Raw genomic sequence first — 9,967 nt, 5'->3', positions numbered from 1 at the left:
CTCTTGTGAAGCATAGAAAGAGCGGCTCATAGAGAATAACGGATGCGATGGGCAATGTTTTAGCCGAGATCGTGAGGGGAGGGGATTTGGGGGGAAAATGAAGAATACAGGAGGGAGGACTCGAATGGATTGTGATGACATATATACAACTCTTAAAAAGCGATTTAACCATGGAAGTGTATGCTATGTGAATACTGTGTCAATAAAACTACTATATATATTTTAAAAATTTGACCAATGGTTACCATGGGTGAAGGAGAGAGAGTTGTTGCGTAGGGGACATTCAATAATTTGGAAAAGGGTATCAGTAATGGTTGTACAACACGAAAAGTATAATCAATGGCACTGAATTATACAAGCAGAAGTTGTGGAATTGGAGCGTGTTTGGTTGTGTATTTTGGAAACAATTGGGGAAAATACATGAATAACAATGAGTACAAGGACAAAGAAAATGTTCTGTAATTGAATGTGGTGATAATTGTACAATCTTCTTGATATGAATTGTGTGACGTGTGGATGAAGGGCTAATAAAACTGCTAAAAAAAGAAAGCTTGTCTTTGATCAAGGCACAGCGTCCTAGCCAGAGTGTCAAGTGTAACGTTCCGTCTGCTCCTGCGTCCCGCTTATCCCTCTTGTGAGTTTGGAAGAGCCTTGTTTGTGCTGTGTCTCTATTCCTTTAGCGAGGACCTTTGGCATTTTATCACAAACCCTTCAAAATCCAAAGTTAATGAGTATTTTATCATTCAAAGGAATCGTGCAAAGACATTAGGATGCTATTTATTGCCCATTGACTACTGCTACTGGGAGACTATATTTTGCACCAATCTTTTTTAACCTCACACATAAGTATTGTTATTATTATTACTTGAACATGTGTTGAAGCATCTATTAGTTTATAATTGTAGTCATCTGCTCAACCTTCTTGCAGGCCACTCTTACATTTTGTGATTGGCTCTTTCTTCCTGAAGTTCATTCTTTAGATTCGCTTTAACTGAGTTTTCTTTTTTTGTCAATAAAGAGTCTCAATTTTTATCTGTCTGAAAGTAATCTTCTTCATTTCATTTCCGCTTGGGAACTTATTTTCCAATTATAGATTTGCAGTTATTTTCTAGAATAGTGAAAGTATTCTTCTTTTTTCAAACTCCATTATCACTGCAAAGACATTCTTTTTCTGCATATCTTACTTGTTTCCCCTTTGGTTGATTTTACAGTTTTCCTTTTGTCCTTGAGTGGTGTGGTAGTAAGATGCTTTTATGTCAATAGTGTAGGGGTGGAATCCAAGCTGCCAGTCAGAACCCCCCAAGTCTCCCCCGCCCTCTCTGACTTTGCCTTCCTGCTTGCTGGGATTCTGTCTCCAGGGGTGGCCACATCTGGGCCTTCCAAACCCGAGAGCTGTCAGCAGCCTGCTAGGTTTCCACAAATCTTAGGTCCACTGAGTCTGCACCCACTGCCTGCATTCTGCATTACCTTTCTGCACCATCAGCCTGCAGCTGAAGAGGCGTTTAAAGAGGGCCCTGGCTTGCACTTGGCTTGTGCACATGAGTTGGACTGGGCTGGGCTGTCTCATTTTTATATGAGATAACTTGCTGATAGAAAGCTCTTTCTTAAAAATAAATAAATAAATAAAGCTCTTTCTTATGCATATATGAGCTTCACTGGATTTGTTTCTTAAAAGGACCCCAATTAACAAGGGTGCATACTATGGCGAGCCAATATATGTATTTAATTTTATTCATCTTGCTTGATCTATAGAATGCTTCCTCAACTCTGGCCATTATTTCTCAAATAGTCCGTTAAATATTCTTTAAATACCACTGTTCTCTCATCTCTCTGACATCTTACTCTGAAACTCAAAATGGGCACATATTGGATCTTCTAATTTATTTTTCCTTTTCTAAACTTTGCATCCATATTCCTATTTTGCATTCTGAGCAATCTGTGGGGGGAGAGGAGGCATACAAATCAATTCTTCAGCTCTGTTTAATTTGGGCTTTGTACTTCCTTTCCCCCCCTCACTCTTCCATTTAAATATTTTATATATTTCAAGTCTTTTGTTTTTGTTTATATAATCCTACTCATTTCCCTTCCCTATTAAAATATCATTATTCAACTGTGTGTGTGTGTGAAAACCAAGTTATTTGTAAAATTTCACAGACTGTAGGCTTTGTTTATGGGCATATTCCTGGTGCAAGAAGCTGATGGTGCAGCGGTAAAAGCATTTGGCTAGTAACCAGAAGAACCTGTTGCCTACAGCACATGGCAGTCTTGTTGAATTATGTGTCATGGAGTTAATTACACTCCTAGTGATCCTCTTAGGATGGAATGAAACACCACCTGGTCCCAAACCATCCTTACAATTGCTGGTCTGTTTCAGCCCATTGTTGTAGCCGCGGTGTTCATTTCTCTTTGGGGGATCTTCCTCCTCGGCACGAACTTTACTTTTGCAAGCATGATGCCCTTCTCCGGAACTGGAGGAATTCCTTGATAACATGTCTAAAATAAGAGAGAGCAGTTTAGCTGTACTTCTTCCAAGACCAAGACGAATTTGTTCGTTCTTCTGGAAACACATAGCATCGTCAATATTCATCACCAAAATCACAATTAAAAAGCGTCACTGTCTAGCTGTCACATGCATTCAAGGTGACAGAAAACACTACTGCTGATGTCAGGCATGCTTTAGTCCTCAAGGCAACATCTTTGCTTTGTTACATTCTCAAGAGATCTTGTATTTACAGCAAATTTACCCGTTGCCCTTTGTCATTTGATTTCTTGGCTTGTGCTTCTATAGGTGTTGATTGTGAATTGATAAATGAAATCCTGGACAGCTTCAATCTTTTTGTGTTGATCATGATGTTGCTTATTGGTCAAGTTACGTATTTTCTTTATGTTGAGGTGTAATACACATTGAAAGGAGCCCTGATATTACTGTGGGTTAGGCATTAGGCTACTAACTGCAAGGTCCGTGGTTCAAACTCACTAGCCACTCTGAGAGAGAAATATGAGGCTGTCTGCACCCGAAAAGATTTAAAGTATCCAAAACCCTGCATAGGGTCACTGTAAATTGGAATCAACTGCAAGGCAGTGGGTTTGGTTTTGTTTTGAATTCATACTGGAGACTCTAATCTTTGATCTTCATCAGTACATGCTCCAAGTTCTCTTCACTTTCAGCAAACAGAGTTGAACCATCGGGAGATTGTCGGTTGTTCATGCGGCTTCCTTCAGTCCCGACGCCTTGTTATTTTTCATAAAGCCCCGTTTCTCAGATTATTGGCTCAGCATGCAGAGTGAAAAAGACGGTGCAAGATGTAACTCTGATGCACACTCTTTCTGATTCAAACCACACAGTGTCCCCTTGTTCTGTTCACACAACTGCCTCGTAATCTATGTGCAGGTTCTGCGTGAGCACAATGGCATGCTCTGAAACTCCCACTCTCTACACTGCTATTTGTAATTTGTCATGATCCACACAGGCAAACGCCTTGGCACAGTCAGTCAAACACAGGTCAACATTTTCCTTCTGGCAGTCTTTGAGTTGAGCAAACATCTAGCTGATATCCCCAATGATATCCCTGCTTCCATGCCATCAGAATCTGTGTTGAATTCCGGGCTATTCCCTGTCTGTGTATTGCTGCAACCATTTTTGAAGTGCCTTCCACTTGCATGTAGAGTGGTTTGATAATTTCTGCGTCTGCTTGGCTCCACGTTCTTTAGATTGGGCACCGACGTGATTGCTCCGTCAGCTGGCCAGGGGGCTGTCTTCTGACATTCTGGGCATGGATGAGTGAGCGCTGCCAGCACAGCACCTGTCTGTGAGACATTTCAGTGGGTGTCCCATTACTTCCTAGAGTAAGGTGACCAGATTTTAACATTGGTAAAGCAGACACCATTGACCGGGGGCTGGGGGGAGGCAGGGGGTGGGGTGGGCGGGGGATTCTTGGTTAAAAATCTGGTCTATATGGAGCAACAAAAATTTTCATAGAACACAAAAATCGTATTGTAATATATTTTAAAAATTTCAACATACGTATAATTTACAAATATAATACATTAAAATTATGTACAGTATTTTATTTTATTCTTTGGCATATTTCTCATTTGAGTGAATTTTTTTAGTAGATTGCTGTCATTGTTTAAAGGGTCATGAAATTTTTCACAAGAATTTTGAAAATTATATTTTACACATAAAATGGCCTTCAAAGTCTCAACACTTAATTGTGCTTTTTTTCTGATGTCCACACTTTATTTACCATAGGAAAAATGCATTCAGTCACAGAATTAGTTCCTGGTAAGGACAGCACATATTCCACAATTTTGAGTGCATTATTGTATGGAACATGGTTTGTTTCAAAATGATGAAATATTTCTAACCATTTGTTCTATATTGTGATTTTTGTTGATGCCCAAGATTTAACCTTTTCCTTATCAATATATATTTAATAATGATACCGAATTAAAAAAATCATTTTTGGAAATATTACTATATAGGAAATTTTGAGTAATATGATCGAATGATTTTTGCACATCATTCCAATTAAGTTCTTATTTTAATGTAACCCAATGAAAATGTTCAATATCATTGTAATGTACCATCCACTCTTCTAAATAATCTATGCAGTTACTATAGAACTTTTTGACGTGATTCATGATATCTGCACGATTTATTGCACCTTGTTCTTCTAGCTGGCTTATACTATTATGGATAGTTAATGGAAGAAAATTATTTTCTAACTGCTCTGGACACTGAAATTTAAAATTATTAACTTTATTTGTTACTTCGATTATTGAAATTTTGTCACCTTCCATAAGTTTTATGGCATTTTGAAAAAGAGCTGCTTGATTGTGTACAAACTCTAGCCAAAGTTTTGGATTCCTTTTCAAAAAACTCTTCTAAAATTCTAGGTCATTTATCCTGTGATAGAAAGTAGGATTTCAAAGAATCATATATTTTCAAAATTCTTTCGACAGCTGGCAAAAGAGCTAACCAGCGCATTTTTACTGTATCCAAGTATTTTCTGATATTTGGCTTCCGCAGTTTCACAAAATTCTTTAAGCATTTCAACATGCACAGTGTATACATAAAAATAAGAATATATTTTAATAAAAACATTTTCCACATCTACAGGCAAGCAACAAATCAGCAGCTGTTTGAATGGCGTTATGTATTATGTGTGCTACACAACCAACACCAATAATGTTTTGATTAAGGTTTTTGTTTAATTTATAAAAAATATTATTTGTACCTCATTTTGCTTTTCCTCCAAAATTTGCATTTGTGTTGTCTGCACAATATGCAATCATTTTATGTTTAAAGAATTTTTCCAAAATATTAATAATGGAACTGAAAATTATTTCAGAAGTTTTGCTGGGCACAGAAACAACATCTAAAATTCTAATTTTTATTCCAGTTTCTGAATCCAAAAATCTAATAATGGTTGGAAATAACTTTATATCCTTATGATTAGATGCATCAGAATATATGGATACAAATTAATTTTTTCTAGATTTTTGTTTAATTCTGAAAATGCATATGGGGAAAGCATGTTACAGACAATTGCCTCGGATTTTGTTCTAGCACAGGCAAGTTTTTGTTGATTAACTTTTTGACAACTTGTGATGTACAGTCCATAGATCTGAAGGAATGGTTGTGATTAATAGCATGAAAAGGCATAAGTCCTTCTGCTAATGCTAATTTTTTTTTTCGTCTCCTTAAGTTGTTTTCTGAAAAACTTTCTGTATTTTGGAGAAAGATGCAGCAGTATTTAAATATCTTTTATGTTTCTGTGTCTCCGAGTGCTTTGAAATATCATTCTTCCCGCCGTGCGAAATAGAAAAGTCACCATTAATTTCTCACATTTTACCATGTAAATCGCTTTTGGTTTTTTAATAAAATGAAAATCACTTCTTAGATCATCATTGAATTTGCATCCTCTTTTCTTACTCCTTATGTCAAAAATCTAAAAAAAATTTAAAATTATGTTATAAATTATTATATACATATAGCTTAATAACACAGCAAGTAGGTACATAATTACATGAACATATTTTATTGTTAGTTTATAAATTAAATTAATTTGACTGTTATAAAGTAACTATATATTTTAAATTATTTTAATTTTAGTCCTATATTTCTTTCTAAATAATAATAATACTAACTTGTATGATTTTTTTATCTGAATTTGCTGTAACGTAAGTCAGAAGTGTCACTTTCAAGGCCGGCGTTAGACTTTTTGCTGCCACTATAAAATATAAATAATACGAGTACTGTCTGCTAAATTGAAGAAAATGCATGTATTTGTGAAATAAATAAATAAATAAATTACCTAGATGATCTGAATAGCTGATTTGTTGACATCACTTGTTTAACTAGCACTAGCACGCAGTACGATGTGTATCGTCTGAGACAGTTACAAAATGTTTTCGTCGTTGCCAATGCCAAAAATTCCATTGTTCATTAAGTCCAAACAATGGTGATCGAATTCTAACAACCAATCAACAATGCGAACTTTGCTAAGCAGGTCTCGATAATCAGTTTTCGACAATTATTTGTTATTATTAAAGGTTAACATTATAAAAGTAACAAAAATAATATAAAACTCATATCCTGGCGAAATAGCCACATGTCCGCCGAAAACGGTATATTCCCTTCCCGTTCTTCCGCGGTTCCCTAGCTTGTCGTGCATTCTTTCCAAAAATGGGGACCTTTTTAAAACGCCACGGGATGTGGGACAAATTGTTAAAAATCGGGACTGTCCCGCCCAAAGCAGGACGTCTGGTCACCTTATGGACCTAGAGCCTTGCTGTTGGGCACTGCCGTCTGCGCAACTTGGGTGTTTCCCGGCCATGTAATCAGTGCTCGCTGGAATGCATCCTCCTGCAGTGGTTAAACGTTCACCAGTTCTTTTCGGTGCAGTGATTCTGTGTATTCCCTGAATCATTCAATAGCTTCTTTCAACGTTGCAACTGGAGCCAGAAGAGTTTACAGCCTTGAAAACCGTATCAGACAGCTCTGCTCTGTTCTAGAGAGTCACCAGGAGCGGAGATCGACGGCAATGGGCTTGCTTTATTGGATTTTGTATTCATGGTGAATTCCAGAGGTTTCGCTGTCCCATGCTTTTTGTGGAAAGTGGTGCTTGAGTATCCTGGCAGTATCTTCTGACATTCAGGTTGATCAGTCTGGAAAGGCTAAGGAGGGTAATGTTTCATTGCCTTGCTGTAATCTAATCAACTATTGATACTTAATGTCTAGATACATTTATTGGTTGCAAAGTGTGGTCTTACTTTTTCAATTATTAGTTTAAATTAGTTGGAGCACTTTTATAATGATGTTGATTGTATGTGTTTATCTAATGGCTTACCCAATGGTATAAAGGAAATCTAGGTTAAATACTTTGTTCTCTCCCTTTTTCCTCCCCACTTAATTTTTTTACTAGTTTCCCCTATCATTTTTAATAGCATTAACTAATCATGAGGTTAAACATATCTGAGAGATTTTAGTCTGTTGTAATTATTTATTATTAAATTTTTTGTTTCACTTTGGCCACTAAACACCTCTTCAGGTTGGTCCCTATATCTGTTTGACATCATCTTAGCAGTCACGGGTCATTTCCTTGATGTGACAAGATGTTCCAGTAGTTAAAATTTCTTTTCCTGGACCTGGAATCAGTCCTTTCTCCAAGGAGTGTTTATTTATTTCAATGAGTATTAGTATTTCAGGATCATAGTTTTGGTACTATGGGATATTCATGTGGACAGAGCTAGGATCCAAGGACTCTTAGTGACTTTCTATGTAAAGCAGAATTAAATACTGCCTGATTCTGTGTACATATCAATTTGTATGTACACATCTCAATTCAAATTAGAGTCTACAGAAATTTAACACCTCTCAATTATATCTGTATCTTCTTTCTTCCTTATCAAGCACCTACTTCTCAAAGATAGGAGATGAATCAGAAATTCCCTAAAAAGCCTTTTGCTTTCTGCTACGTTGCACACACAGAATCTGGGAATACTAATATGAATTCTGCTTCTAATGTGATTCATGAACATACTCACACTTCCTGCAGGGGCTCTCCCATCCTCCACAAGTTTTCTCCCCATCCAGAAATGTACATAAGTAATTGTGCTACATTTACATTGCTAGAGTCCAATGTTAATGCATTAACGTTAATACATAGCACGCTATCTCTCATATAGGACGGGGGTTCAGAAAGCTCATAGGAATTTTTGAAGTCCTCTCATACTGGAGAATAAGTTAAAGAAAGTATTGTTATTAGGGTTTCAGTTCACACATGTACAGGCTCTTCGAAAACAAAATGTAGTTAAGCATGTCTTTGCAACTATTGGAAGGTGGATTATTGGATGGTGGTGGGCAAGTTCTCTCGGTAATACAGTCTCATGATGGTGCCCTTAAAAAATGGTCCAATTGAAACAGGGCTTCTATGGGCATCTACTGGGCCAGTAAGGTAGTTCAGGTGGCTACTGTGAGTGCCTGGGAGCATTGTGATAGATTTTCTCAAAGGGTACAGGACAAACACAGAAACGAATTCTGAAGAACTTTTAAGAAAAAAGAACTCTGCATTGGTGAGAAGGAGGATAAAAAGGATCCATGAAAGTTGCATTGAGGAATTCTTTTCCATGACACATTCTACCTGTTCCTTTCTGTGAGCATATCCAGGGATGTGCTACGCGAATCTCCTGAGTAGCCGTACCCCATGTCCTACAGCCCTCATCTTGCCTCGTCAGACTTAGTTTTGTTCCCCGAACTCAAAGAAATATTTAAAGGCACTCGATTTGGTCCCCCAAGAATGCCAGCACTGCCGCTTCCATGTGGTTTGGATTTCAGGGGTCATCAGGAAAGGATTTGAGAGAGGGAAATCCCCGTGTTAGAAGTGGATAGACCTAGACGGGTGAGATGTTGAGACCAATTAGCTTCAAGTTTTGACATTTTTGTTTAATGAAAGTCTCTATGATTTCCTAGCAAAAGGTTTAGACTTTTTTGTGTGTAGCTCGTTAAGGCAATTCTTCTCTGTTTTTAAAATGTGTCTGCAGTGGGATCTCTAGTAGACTTCCTATGAAAGGCTTAGGGAATATCATTTCCTAAATGTCGATGACATTTTTGGGGGGCCTTTTTCACTTAAAAATCAAGTTTTCTAGAGACAATGTTTCTAGCCCACACGTTCTTTTCTTGGGCATCTTAAATGCATCATTGTGTTTTCTTCCAGCACAAAGAAGTACAGTGTTAGAGACCTGATGTAGCAGTTGAACTCTATCCTAGAGAGCTGGTATGAGTTGGGCTTGACTGATGGCAGTGGGTTTCCTGAGTTAAAAAAAAAAAGTATCAGAAGCTCATATTGATAAAGTATACTACATATCTGAGACTATAATCCCACCATGGTAAAATTAATGAACTAGCAAAAGAGGGGAAAATCCTCTGAACAGCCCCCCACAAAAGTGTCACGGTTATCTAAAGCTGCTGTAACAAAATGCCTCAAGTGGATGGCTTTCATAAACAGAGAGCTATTTTCTCTCAGTTTAGGAGCTAGAAGCCTGGGGTTAGGGCATCAGATCGAAGGACAGCCTTCTTCCTGTCAGCTCTGGAGAAAGGTCCCGGTTCCTTTGGCAGTATTCACATGGCATAGCCTTTCTCTGCTCATCTCGCTTCTTGCTGCTTTGCTAGTTTAGTCTCTTTTAGGTCTCCAAAGATACTGAATTAAGACATAACTTATGCTGCCTCATTAACCTAACAATGCCCATTTCCAAAGGTTCAGGATTTATAGCACACATTTTAGGAGCAAAGTTGATACACCAACCTGACAACCTGTGCTAGTCTGGGGTGACTAGAGAAACAAGTCCAGAGACACGCATATGTGTGAGAGAGCTTTATATAAAAGAGCAGCTGTATATTGGTGAAATGTCCCAGCCCAGTCCAGATCAAGTCCATAAGTCTGATATTAGCCTGTATGTCCGA

The sequence above is a fragment of the Tenrec ecaudatus genome, chromosome 8, assembly GCF_050624435.1.
Source record: "Tenrec ecaudatus isolate mTenEca1 chromosome 8, mTenEca1.hap1, whole genome shotgun sequence".
Classification (NCBI taxonomy): domain Eukaryota; kingdom Metazoa; phylum Chordata; class Mammalia; order Afrosoricida; family Tenrecidae; genus Tenrec; species Tenrec ecaudatus.
The sequence above is the reverse complement of the archived record's forward strand: the minus strand, read 5'-3'. Positions refer to the sequence as shown.